Genomic DNA, 15,298 nt, shown 5'->3' on the forward strand with positions numbered 1-15,298 from the left:
ACAATTAGGCCATTTAGGGGTCAGCTTTTAACTCTTTTTTTTTTTTACATTTTATGAAGTTAAATAAAATCATGTCTCTCAAAAAAAGGATGATTATATTATGATAATGAAATTGACTTAAAAAAGTCTTATGCCAAGCATTATTAGGACCACCCTTGGAGTAGGTCTTGCTGTTCTGCTATTTTGGAAGTGGACATTTTATCAGTTGAATAAATATATTTTATGACTAATTTGTCTCTGTTGTACTCTATCTACTTCAACACCAGTGAATTTATAACATAATCACATGATGCAGTATTTCATGACCTTCACATCTCTTTTTACTCATCTCTTCAGTCAGCCATAAGAAGCATAATGTCCCCACACTTCTCTGGTGGAGACTTCACACTCAGATGAAACACACTCCAAACAAAAGGGTGTCAAGGAACAGTCTCATTTTCTCTCACTGAAGTCAGAGATCTTTGGGTTTCTCAGCTGAGCGCGAGGTACTGTTCAGGAATGTGTTTCTTCCAGGTCCAGTGAGATAGATTGAGCCGGGTCAGAGCTGGCCCAATCCCCAGTAAAGTGCTTCACCAGTAACTTTATTAGCTGCCAAACCTACAGTACTGTAGCACAAGTCTTCCAGTTAGAATCCAGTCAGCAGTCTGAAGGGGTTGTTTTGCCAAGTTTGTCTGCCAATGTCTTTGGCTGTCTGAAATTCAGATACAGCAACATATAATTTACATGCAGTTTCAGTTATGTTTAGATTTTTCAAATTGGACTGTATACGTTTATAGAAGTTTTAGGGAAAATGGAGAAGAAATATGATGGGGGGTGCAGAGCAAGAAATAGAGGGAAAGAGGGAAAGAAGGAGAGTGAGGGCGGTGGGGGGGGGCAGGTGGTAGAGAAATAATGGAATACTGTATTATCTTACCCACAGGACTATACAATATCACGGGCAGAGCTCCTCTAGTGTGCTCTCCACGTTACAGTATCTCCATCTCAAAATGTCCTCCGTCTGCTCCAGACTCTTTCAACACTCTTGGCTCTGTGCTGCGTCTCTTTATCTCTCCTGGTGTTATGACAGCTGGTCGAGAGGAAAAATCCCGCTGGGTAGCATGTAGTGCAGCTGCCACCATGTTTGTTTGTCTTCTTTGTCTTCTTCTTCATATGCCATTATGGGACGATGAGAACACAAGATGTCCCGGTCATTCAGTCTATAGTAGTGTAGTGCTTCTCTAGGTCATACACCTCAATGACATAATAGATGTGTTGCATGTGCTGTACACATACATAAGCCTGGGGAATTACATACATTGCAACTTGAGCAGTGTGACAGATCAATGTCCAGTGTGACACATCCCAGTGTTGCATCTTATGTAATGTGGCGATATTTAACAGACAAGACATACACACAAACACACCCTCCACAATTGTCTCTCTAATTCACAAACTAACACACACAGATACACAGAGAGAGAGAGAGAGAGAGAGAGAGAGAGAGAGAGGATCGACTGCAGAGCTTGGAGTGGTGCATCATCAATAAACCTGACTGTGCACTTCTCCCTGATTAACAACCAGGGTGAAACCCAACCCCCCAGTCAAGGACAGGGACAGCAATCTCCCCAGGCACTGAGGCACATCAACCCAGCACTGCACCATCACAACCACTCTACTACAACACTGTCACATGATGAACTCATACAGCCAGTTCTCATCCCATAGTGTAGCTAGCTTCCATGAATTGTGTGTCATGTTAACCAATCCATATAGATCTTCCACCAATTGATTCAGAAAGTGTTGCAATAAAAAGTGTTGACAATTAAAGAGTAGTAGGAGTTACTATGGATTGTTATGCCTGTTATCAGATGAGCAGATTGACTCAATAATATTTTTCTCTGGTTTGATGTTTTTACCTTTCACCTAGTTATTTTAGAGTCCCCATGCACTGTGGTGAACAGTAACAGGAATCTGATAGCTGTTTTCATCTTGTCTTCCTTTGCAGTCGCCCCTTTCCTGTATTTTAGATCAGAGTAAATACTGCAAATAAATACTGCAATCTATCAAGTCACAGGATATTCATTCACAGGCATTTTGTGTATTAATGATCAACATTGCAGTTGTATGATTTAGTATTCATGCATTTGTTAAAATCAGTCATCATAATTCACCAGGGGATGCGAGATTAACCTTAATTCATTACCCAAACCAGTTAATTTGCATGCTACAGAATTATTTTTTGTGAGCCATTAGCTCTTATGAAAACCTATGGATGTTATTAAAGGTTAACCCTAACCCATTTTTGGCCCTATTTCAAGTAAAGCAATACAGAGATTTCCCTCAGCAAGTGTGTTACCTCCAGAGAATGAGGGTGTATATTTTGAGAGCTACTCTATGAGTTACAATAATCTTGCAATATTACGTATTTACTGGCAAGACTGTTCAGGGACAAGCTCCTATACATATTGAGAGCTAGAATGATAATGGTAGACACGAATATCCCAGTGCCAATCCTAGTTGAGGATAGTCACTTCTTTTGATGCCCCTGAGCATTTACTCTTGCTATGACTAAAAATAGCCTACTGTATATACTGTATATGGGTTTAGATGGTGAACAATGTCATGGCGATGAGGTCATTACTATTACCATCTTACCTTGCAACATTATTTCATTAAAAATGACCTTTTCACCTGTAATGTCAAGGTATAAATGCAGCTTTTGTTTCTTTATCAGAATGTAACTGTAGATAAAGTTTCACCATGTTTGCTCAAAGACTGCCCCTGAGGGTATGTTTTCATTTGTACACAAACTGAATGTTACCTTAAGATAAAGAGAGCAAGTGACCCACTGATGCTACATAAAAATAAACTTCTGATATACAGCCTTGGATATCCACACACTGTAGATACATATTTACATGTCATAAGAAGCCAATGCTTTACTGACTAGACTTCAAAAAGCAGTGAGACATGTTGGTGGAAAATAAAATAAAATGTTTTCCTAACACAATGGCACTTGGCACTGGTGTTTCACTGCTTTGAGGTACAGTATTATCAATCATATTTTATAGTGTCAGTCGGATCAGATATGACTGAGAAAGATACAGATTTAGATTTGAAATAACACATTATATTGAATCAGATCCATTGAATCCATTGACGTACACCAAGTCTACGACCATCGTGGCAGCCAAGACACTTGAGGTCACTCAAACAGGATATTTGCCTCAAACATCAACAGTAATGTTATTATACGCTAATCCGTGGGAATGGTGCATTACATGCGAAAACATCCCCTATGTCAACCAATAAACAGAAAAATGCTAATATTTGTTGTGCACATTTTTACTTTGATGGCCTTTATCTTTTTCCCAAAACAGGATTAGGTTAGTAAAATGTTTTTGTTTTGTTCATTAAGCTGTGTGATGTCAGTACAGATTTGACTTAAAGTTAATCTCCCAACCATGTGTCCAAATTCTAAGCTGGGATGGCAGAATTACCACAAACCTTTTTGGATGGGACTGACAGAAGCATCGTATGGACATAGAGAAAAAATATTTACTGTCCATTTAGGTAGTTTTAAATGTGACCCTTGCACTATCCTTAAATTTCTCCAATCCCATCCCTGTGCTGTTTACCTATAAAAGTGTTGGGTTATCTGCTTTGTTGTTATTTGAATCCCAGATTGCCCCTTAAACATGTTAAGTGGAAAGTCATGCTTCTGCTGAGCCAACCCTAATGCTGTTTACTATCTAAACTAGATTACAGGTGATTTAGCGTAAGGTATAGCACACAGTATGGACTGTTTAACATACTTAATCTACATAATGACCAACATCTCTACAGTAGCCTATGTATCAGTGCTGTTTCATGTTTTTGATGTTCATCAAACAACTATTTGTGTTTGGGAAAATCTTACCAGCCTATACTGTAGTATCATATTTGATAATAAAAGGTTAATGTGCTTGAAAGTCAATTTCAAACCACAAATTTCAAGCTGGACCGTGTGTGGGATAGTACAAGTGCTGTACACTGTTCTACACGTGCAGTTCCTCCATGGCTATGCAGTGTTCTGTTTTAAGCTGCCTGTTTGGTCTGAAGTCCTCAGCCTGACATTATCTCATAACAAGGTACCTTCGCTTTTTTTCTAGAGCTCACTGATAACACAGGGGAGGGGAGGTGATAGCAGGAGGGTGTGTCACCTTCTAGGCCACAGTGTTCTCTATTCTACATCACAGGAATAATCTTAAGTAGGTCATCTGCATAGAGCACTACTTCTCTCAGCCACACTGATAAGGCTACTACTTTTAACAAGGAGGTTGTCACTCTGTTGAAGGTATGTAAAGAAAATAATTGTGTATGACATAGGCATGCCAGCCATAATTAGGTATATTAGATATTAGATATTTTTGGCATTGGGTCGAAGCACTCTAAAAAGGAGAGACTCTTTGAGGTCAGCACAACACATTTTGCCCTCATATTAGCATTGAATAGCTACAAACCTGGCACCACACTATTCCTCATTTATTCGCCCCTCCATCTCCTCCTGCCCCCTCTGCCAATCCCTCCATGGCTCACTGGCCCTCGTGGATGAGTTTCCCTCCATGCTCCCTCTCCCCTCCCTGTGGTATGTCTGTGAGAGGGGCTAGCATTACCCAGGGGGAGTAAAGTTTCCCGTAGAGCAGCAGGAGGTCAATTCTCTCATGTTACCACCTGTTGGTAGCTGCCTGCCCTGCACCTCCCCGGCCCGGCTGGCTGACAACCAAAGCCCACATGCATGTATGAAGGATAGAGAAGCTCAGTTCTGTCACACGTGTCATGGAAAAACAAGTTTAATGAATACATGTTTTCAGCCCATAAACATACAGTAGTATATACAGTTACATAACAGTGGACTAGCTTTTTGGGGGAATAAGTATATTTATTATTTCATATAATTATTAATTTCAGCCCATGGTCTAATCAAGGCACTTGTGGATGTTTTAAATATGAAATAGACATTAAACTGCATGAGTAATCAATTTCAACTGATTGTACAATGAGAACAATGAAACACTATTATGCCAGACTGATATGTTATCTACCATTAAAGGTGTGGACATATTTGTTCATGTATTACACAACAAAGAGCTTTATCTTGGGCATGTGCATGTATAAGAGATTGAATCCATCACTCTGCATTTTTATTACTCAGTTATTACTTTATTGTTTTATTAAGCTGGTTCAAGGTTCACATTGCCTTCTTCAGGTGACAATAGGCTACCACCCAGAAATGCCCTTGATCAAAAACATAATTTATTCTACAAATTATCACATAGAACAATTAAGACAACATGGTACGAAAGAGGGATTGCATAATGCAGATGTACTTCTGCTCAGTATGACTGCTTCTGTTTACTATTACGAGTGAATATGGGTTTGTTGTGAGGGTGTGTGCAACAGTGCTTATATCTGCATTGAACAGATATATATCGGACCATAAGATCAGTGCTTCTGTATGCATTGTACAGCTGTTTGTATCAGACACCCCCCACCCACACACACACACACACACACACTAGAGGCACACGCATCAGCTGGTACACATGCAGCCCATACATCCATAACACATCCACGTGAACACACATTACACAAGAGCATTTACTTGCTAACACACAAAATAAGTACACCCAAACACATACTTTGTGTACATAGAGTGCTAATCTTGGCAAGCAGCTATGAGAGAATAACAGCAGTTGGTCTCTCTTCATAAAATGAATCTTTTTGCAAGGATTATTTTTCAAAATAAGTAAAATCCTCTCTCCCGTTGCTCCCTCATATACAGACAGCAGACATTCATAGTTTATGAGGATAAGAGATTAAGTCAAACCAGGACAAGATCAGATTAACCCTAACAAACAAAGAGACTTAGTACAAAACGGTTGCCAAAATAGGTAATGGTGGCTATAATGTGTTATGTGCTGTAGTCAAGGAGGTAAAGTGGGATATGAATATCGCATAGATGTACGCATAGTTTCTGTGGTACAACGAGACAATAGAGCATTGTTAGTTAGTTAAGAGGTTAAAACTGACCAATTTTACTATTAAAGGCATACTTTACTGCAAGAACTCTCCAATATCAGGGTTTCTTGTCAGGTGGAATGTGACAGATATAGAGAAAAGTTTAGCAAAGTTGACCTCGAAACATGCCCCTCAGTTTGCAAGATTAACGTTGCTAATGCTAGTCAAACGATGAGGTGACATACCTGACTAGCTTTTGGTGACATAACTGGTTATTTACAGTTAACTGTTTGAATCTCCAGGCAAGTCTGCTCATATTTTGTTTACTTTGCATAACTTACAATTGTTTTCATCAGATAAGTTAGCTAGCTACTGTAGATCAACCAGGCTGACTAGCTCTCTCCTAACTGCCAGCAGCCTGTATATACTTTATTAGGATACATGCATATAAATATAATTCTCTACTAGTTTACAATGAACCATTTTCTCATCTTTAAGTGTTTGTATTCATGCTGTGCACTCCACTCCTCTAATGAATGAATACACCCTGAGAAAGCTGAATGCAGACACACATCTTGAACGGCCAATTTAGCATCAGATTGAGTAGGCTAATGCTTCAATTCTAAGTCACCAGAGTACATACACAATACATCACAAGAACAGTGTGTACTGTATTCCATAAACATTCCTTGTACATCAACACATGGCGCTATGTTTGCATAAAGAAATGGTTTGAAAGGAAACAAGCATGCATGTAGGGAGATTGGAGCCATTGATATCACAACCCCTATCTTGTCTGTTGACACGCTACCCCTATTTGAGGACTTTTGAGATGAGGGACCAACTGTGTTGTGAAATACATAAGTGATTAAGCGATACAATGACAGGCAAGTCTACAGGATATGCTCGCCTTCATAATCCTTCATACAGATTGGAGATTGCAAGGTGTCCAAAGTTTCTGGATGCATGGCTTGTGATCAGGTCATGTGTGTTGGGTGAGAAGTCCTGTTGGCGCCACTAAAGCAGTTGGTTATATCACAAAAAGCATATTCAGACACGATTAGGGATGTTTCCCATGATGTCAATGACATATCCAAAGATAGTTAGTTAGGATGATGCGCTCTATAATATCATTATGAAGCAAATACGGTACAGTAACTGTACCAAATGGCTAATTGCATTGAAAAGTGTTTTCATACTTAAGTCTCATAGACTTCAGACAAAGAAAAAACCTCAACCCTCAACCACTGTGTCTCTGTTTGCCAGTCTGTCTGCTTGAGGAGAGATATGGGGAAGTTGGGTAGTCTTTCTCACAGGAATAAGCATGTGATTGGTTTCACATGAAATAAGGCATCTGTAAAGATAGGATGCTTACTTCCTCATAGAGTTCTCTGAGTGGGTGAACAGTTCAGGCAACCCTTATTCATGGAAAACACTGCCAAGCTTTATGTATTTCCAATAAAGTTGTTTGGTGAACAAGAAAGGTAACTTGAGGATTAGTTACTGCATTTTTATATGCAAATTATCATATTGTATGTTTAACAAAACATATAATTTCACCTGTTTTGTGTATGCAACGGGTATGGAACATATTCACATATTTATGAGTAAATCATTTGTCCCCAGAGCCATACAACTATACAATATGTCAATCAAAGGCAAAGAGATGGACTTCTCTGCATAACCTCCACCCTCTGTATCACATTACTGTCCTGTACCTTACTGTTTCACCTCATTAATTACAATGTTTACTGGCTATGCTAGGCCTTATACACAGCCCCTACCTCCCTAAATGCACTTTTAAAAAATGCACTTTTAAAAAAAATAGTCCATATTTATTTAGCCCATATTTAGTATTTCGTTTTTAGTATTTAATGCTGGTCTCCTGACCTATAATTGCACTGTCTTGCCTTACCTTTTTGCACCTCACCAAATCATACTTGAACCATCTTGTACCACAGGGTCAGTCCCTGCCCTGTCACCCTTATCATACAGCCTCAGCACATCAATGTGGACTTGTCTGTTACTTAGTATTTAGTATATTTTTCTCAGTATCTTTATTCTTATCTGTCTATAGCGTTCATATAGACTTCCTGTTTACAATCCTGCTTATGTTGTAGGTTGTATGTTGTATGTGTATGTTATGTGTGATGTCTCTATGTCTTTAAGCTACTTGAAACCTGAATTTCCCCTAGGGATAAATAAAGTTTTTATCTATCTATCTATCTATCTATTCTTTCTGAAGGGTCATTTGTAAATATGATTCCCTAGACACAGACCTACGTCAAACATATAGTAGCACATCTGGACAATGCATCGACCTGTTTTGCTGGTTGTGATGGTGACAAACTTGTCCAGTAAAAGGACAGGAAAGATAGACCAAACAATAGTGAATTGTTCATTGACTTTGCTCTCTACTCATATGTCACGGAAAGAATGTGCCAAAGCCTGGGTTATCCTGAGTGGACATAGATAATGTGGATAGACAACAGTAGAAGTATGTTTCTGTAAACAGAGTTACTACAAAGTAAAGGCATCAGTTATTATGGTTTCTCATAGACCTATTCTTTAAAATCACAAGGTATATTTCATTATTTAAAATGAATGGAAATCTGGCATACTGATAGACAAATCTACCTTTAAAACATATTATGTCATGACTCTATTGAGTTGAAAATACATTGAAAGCTCAAAGAGTCTAATTCGTTGTGGAAAGAAGTGTTTGCTAAATGACTTTAATTAATTGTAAATTCAAACAAAGGTTGTTTATGATCATCATCATCATTTAAGATTTTGCAAGATTTCGGCTGTGTCAGTATACTTGGGAAGGGTTGACATTTTTTTTACTGGCAGCAAAGTGATGCAAGTCATATCTCTGACATGGTCATATATTTAGTATTATTTACCCTGTCTCAACTGCTAAGTTTACAGCCACTTTAGTTATCTTAAAAATGTTTCTCTGTATATATAGAATTACCTTTATGGTAAAATGCCATTCTGTTTACAATTCATAGACAGTATCAGTACTTCTTACATGTACTATATGTACTACTTTACTATATGGACATACCACCTATACTGTAGAGACCCACCTATACTGTATATACAATAGTAACTCCATACCACAACACATCTTACTGTGCAATGTGCCTACTGTACTGTACTTACAAGACCTGCAAATAACTAACGCTTCATTCTGCATACACTGTATGTGAAAATCTATCTGAAAAAGACCACCACTAGTTCTGATGGCTACTCATGACACGTTTGATTTCAGATGAAATTTTATGAACTATCAGCAAGGCAAGTGATGGGTGTAGTTCATTGCCAATAAACTCCCATCTTGTGTAGGGTGGAGTTGCCCTCCCATTTTCTAATCTCCCTGTGACCCTTACTGCTGGCTCTGTATGCTGGGATTCTGATAACATGAGAACTACAGTATCTCTTATCTATAATGAGAGCTACAATGCTACTGTATGATGTATATACACCATGCAAGACCGTAAATTACCACAAATAGTAAGTACTCTTACTAGTAAAACATTGCATAGCACGGTTAGTATGGTTGTTTATGTCAAATCAACATAAACATGTATTGTTTCAGTTTTCCAACTGTTTATCACAGATGCCCACTCTGGCACAGACAGAACATTTGTACCGTGTAGCAGAAAACAAAATCCCCAAATGTCCTCTGCTGTCGCCCCCCCGGCCCAGTGGTTGTATACGGTTATTAGAAATGACAGCTCCAGACTGAATTTGACAAATGGCCAGACTTGAGAAAGACCCCAGGGGTCAGAGCAGGGGGATGTTGAGGAGGCTGTGTGTGTATGTGTGTGTGTATGTGTGTATGTGTGTGTGAATACATAAAAAAAAAAAAATAATGTGTGGTCAGTACAGCTGTTTCACCAAAGAGGTCTAACATTTATCTCTCAGGAAGTACAGTGAGTGCTTTATTAAAAATCTTTATTAAACACACTTATCTGAGATGTTTTGTAGCAATGTGCCAAATGGGTCAAATTGATTCAGGAATCATAGACAATCAGCTCAACTTGGTTTGCATAAAACCACTTACCTACAGAGATAAAGATTTTTGGATGGTCCAAACTGTGAATTACTGATTGGATTCTTATAGTACCTCTCTTCAATGGACCGATGTAATGAAATGGGGGGGATATAAAGTATCATATGAAGCTTGAGAGTATTTTGGGGAGAAAATAATGAGGATGAAAATGTCCTATGTCTGCCTTAATCACCTCCCTTGGTTTCCTGTATTCAATGCATCTAATTGCCACAATGCACCAGGAAGCCGATTGGACGATTTGTCTCTATACATTTTCAGACAGCTACCTTTTCCAAACTGCCTCATAAGCAACTGACCTCAATTCTCTTTTTAGACCCTTTTTTATCCTGTTTTGCATAACGTGACAGTGATGTTCACACTAACGCGCTGGATGTCAGTTGTAATAGTGTATAATGCGTAAAACATGATGAATTATTTTTATAAAAGCAAGTAGCCAATAAGTTTTCAACATAACACACAAATACATGCAAATGACGAAAAGAAATCATATCAGCTCAGTAGAGAAACTCATTTGAACTCTTCAGGACCTTCCACTGACCTCCCAGTTGCAGTTTCTCTCAGTTCCACTGACCTCCCAGTTGCAGTTTTGAAACACATGCCAGATCTGTCCGATTCACCCTGAAAAAAAGATTTGTCTTCTCCGTAAAAAACTCTGTAATCTCAATGTTGGCAAAGCAAACACAAATACCTCCGCCATTTGAAGTCAAAACAGACACTCCCCTAATAGGCATTTCCGATTGCCATCACAGTTCCTCCCCAAGGATGGGGCAGGGCATGAGGGGGCCAACAGGGGCCTCCTGAGGCCATGTTACATAACCAACCAGCCAATGGTGAGCATCCAGACAATAGTCTGTCTGGCACCCCCGATAAAAACAAGATGCACAAATATGCAAGGTGAGGGAACTGGTCTGCTGATAATATGGAGGATAGGATAGGCATCAGAGGAAAGGATAGGCATCTAACAAATATTTATGGTGCACTGCGTTTAACATTTACATATTAGTCATTTATCAGATGTTTTTTCCTGAGCGATTTACAATAAATACATTTGCCGAAAGTAAGTGAATCAACTATTCATCACAGTCATTGCATTCTTTCTATAATAACAAGTGCCAGAAGCAGTCAGAGTTCTAGAGAAATGTAAGAAATCAAAGTTCAGGTACCGTACAAATGGGTATGTTGACAAGTGCTAGGAGGTGGAGAGGTTTGACGAGGAGCAGCCCAGGTACAATCTAAAGAGATCCAATAGTCTTTAGTCTACGGCGGAAGATTAGTCTGCCTGTCAGTGGTTGGAAGCCATCACAGTTTCTGTGGTATAGGTTTGTTAGTGGAATGCCGGCAACCTTTTGAAAGGATATACAGTACTTAATACCAGCTTTGTATGCCATACTGCATGATTGTACAGTGTACAGTACATGTCGGTTTAGCAGCTCTGGACCAACTGAATGAGGTGTGTGTTGACAGTTCATCTTTACATTAGGTTGATATTAGGTCTATACTGTTTAGAAATCAAGCCTGCTTGGTAAGTTACAGATTGAACCTTTTGCAATAGATAAACGAGTGGGAAATAACACCCTGAGTTTGAAAGGAATTCGGGCCTGAACCTAAAATCACCAATGAACACAATGTAGCTTATGACCAGGAAGTGGAGTGTCAAATTATACTGCATGGCGCACTCAGTCACCCTCCTCATAATGCTTTAGTCATCTAGTGATGAGTGACACAGGGGTGGAAATGTGTGTTTTTTAGTTGTTGTCTGCCTTCTATTGATTGAGTAAAGTGAGTCAGGGGTTTTCAGTGATGTAATTTACTTGTTACAGTGCGATACGGTGCACTAAAAACAGATGGTTTCTTAACTTACGTCAGTAAAGGTGCATCATAGAATAGACAAAAATAAGGGATAACTTGTTCTTGCACCTTTTAGGCTAGTGAACCAATAAAACAAATATTTTGGGTCACAACACAACCTGTTCTGAACTCAATGGCTTATAATAGCATACTTCCGGGATCTCATATTCCTTAAAACACAGAAACAAAGGTCTGCCTTCCACCATTTAAGATTGGTTAATTGTTTTATTTACCAGTACTTTGCACCTGGGGCTTAGTTGTGCTTTGGGGACGAGAACAAGGAAGTGGAATAAATCTCACAAAGCCACACTGTTTAATTCTAATTCTGAAACAATAAACAACATTATTATGAGGTGCTGAGTTGGTGAAATACCTTGTCCAAATACAGTGGGTTAAGGTCATGGCTCAAGGTTTGTCCTTAGAAAGTAGATCTCATTATCTTAACATAGAACACACCACCTTAAGCATCTTAATGAAATCCAAAGCATTACCACACACACACACACACACACACACACACACACACACACACACACACACACACACACACACACACCTGCGATGGAAATCCTGTGCAGCTGCAGGCTCAGTGACCAATGTACACCTAGACAGAATTAATAGGATTTCAGTTTTCACATTAGGTGGACTGCAGAATATGTATTCACCTTTTTTCTCATGCTTTCTACTGTTATTGACCTCTGCTTCTTGGAATTTAGTGTATATGATGAAAGCATTGATCAATCTTCTCGCCATGCACATCTGCTCCATGCTTTTTATCCTGTGATGAAAAACCCTTGTGAAGTCCTTTGAAAAGAGTTTGTTTTCAGTGTAAGGACTAATTACATTTCCTTATGTAGAAGTTCCTTTTGCAAGGCATTTCCTGAATAAACTGTATACCGTCTACAGCAATTCAGCTGGACCAAGCTCATGCAATTAGGGTGATTACAGGAATGATAAGGAATAAAACTACAAGCACGCCCTAAGTGCACCAGAGGTCAGGTTCCATTGTGACACAAAGGGTATCTTAAGGTAACAATTTGCTTACATATAAACCCTGCATGCCCTTTGTTTTGGACAAACAAGATCCCAGAGTCAACAAGGCAATGATGTATAGAGTTTATAGCCCAAACAGACTGAGCCAAAGAGTGATATACAGAATCAACTAAATCTCTCTGATGTCATCGCGAAGCACATTTGTCGATTATCCTGAGTTATATTATTGTGACCGAGTTTAGGATAGGATAAACTATAATGTCTCAGAGGGGAACTTTGTCTTGGACACACACTACTGCTATACGTGTATGAAATAAACACTGTATGTTACACACTCAACATATAAACAATAAGCACATTGCATGTTACCCATGTCATACACTGGCCATGTATAATACATATACAGTATATTGCACACTGCCTTTACACATTCTGTCAGAGGCATGCTAACACAGCTCAGCTTTTACATATTGCTGTTAAGGTATTTGATGAATGCTTATACCTGCTTATATCTATAGTGTTTGCTTGAGGTTAAAAAGCAATTACTGTGTTTAAATTCACGATAACCCACAGATTTTAATCAGTACAGTGGAGTCTTCCAGCTGAATGGTGATGTTATCAATGCCCTCTTTATGTTCACCGTTCTCATCGTAACCTATTCCTTCTTTAATTTTTCATGAACATTATGTTTTGCTGAATTATGTATTGTACATACTTGATATCCATGACACCCATCAATCACATACCGTGTAGTGTTAATTATTCAGTGATTTCCATTACTACATACAGCTATGCGGATGTTATGTGGAGGTGATGTATGTGGATTTCTTATTATGTTGCAATTTACACAGTACATTTTTACAATAGTATTATGTATTATTAATACAATAGTATTGTATTATTTTCAATAGTAAAACATCCTGTCAAAAGCTCTATATATCGAATCGATAACCTATCTCTTTCTCCCTGCTGTGAGCATAAATAATTAATGTCCCCTGTTTATTCAGGTTTTGCAACAAAAAAAATGGTGCTGCCTTTTATTCACTAGGCTATAGTTCTTAATCTCCTGTCACCCTTGCATATCTGACTTTTCTTACTGTAAAATGTCAAAGCTTTATGGATACCCCCTATCCGCTATCCTACCCCCCACAATCTTCCTGTCAGGTTAGTGATTGTCTGGAACTCTGGCTCTGTTTCCTCCCCAGAGGAAGATGGGAATCTGGTGGGAGTTTCCAACCAAGCAGGCCTGGAAGGCTGTGCCAAGTGTCCCCAAAAAAATAATGTCTGTCTCTGGGATGCACACCCGGCAACCCATAGACATGGAAACAAGGCAATTTACAGTACTCACTGTTTGTATGTGTCAGATCTTGACAGAATGGGAACAAGAAGAAAGCCTGCAGTAACATACATATTTTTCCTGCTATTTACCCCCAAATACATGACTACTGTTGTCTGGAGCGGTTTACATACAGCAGTGGCAGTGGATGCTTTAAGCAATTTGCACCATCCTCCATTGGTGTAATTGCTGAATATATTTAGCACCCTTTCTTTTTTTATTCACGGTCACCACTCGCGCATTAGCAGTTTGGTGTGTGAAAAGCCGTCCAGTTGGAGTCACATTGGAATCACCAGACAAAGGGTAGAATGTAAAAGGTATATTTCACAATGCTGACTACATCCATCTACAGCCTTTTCACAATTCAATGGTGTTTTAGAAGATTTCTTGTGCGTACATAAAATCCTCAAACAAAAATAGTCTCATTCCCTCTCCCATTGTGTGGTTCAGGGGTTTGGTAGCCATGACAACATGTTCATCTCCTATTCTGGGTTGAGTCAAATCAAGATTAGTGTTTGTAAGCTAAACAAGGAGGGTGGGGGTACAGGGGTATGATGGTGAATTTCCTTATGGCAATATACAGTATATGACGTATAGCGCTGAGAAAAGGCTAAGCACACCAAGCTGAGAAAAGGATGCCTTGTTTTTACTTGGATCCAAAATTGGTGTGTAGGTACCAAAATAACTAGGAATAATAAATTGTATAGGTCTTGGCCATCATACTGTAAGTATTTCCAATTCATACACACAACAAATAATACCATCATCACAAAGGCAACAGAAAACAAGAGAAAATAGCAGGGAAGGTTGGATTTATTCCAAAACCCATGTCAGAAGGACACTGGGGAGATTTCTGAAGACACAAGGTAAACATACTGTACTGATTTTACATCACTTCTGCCTAGCATGTCTGCCAAATGCCATTGAGAGTGATTCCCCAATGGCAAATGTGCAGAGCATCGGTGAGAGTAGACCTCTATGAAATAAGTGTAAGCAGGCATTTTCTCGTAGTGTGCTAGCTTATTTTAGATGTCCCCTACGCGATGGCTGTTTCTAGGAGC

This window comes from Argentina silus (assembly GCF_951799395.1).
Source record: "Argentina silus genome assembly, chromosome: 1".
Classification (NCBI taxonomy): Eukaryota; Metazoa; Chordata; class Actinopteri; order Argentiniformes; family Argentinidae; genus Argentina; species Argentina silus.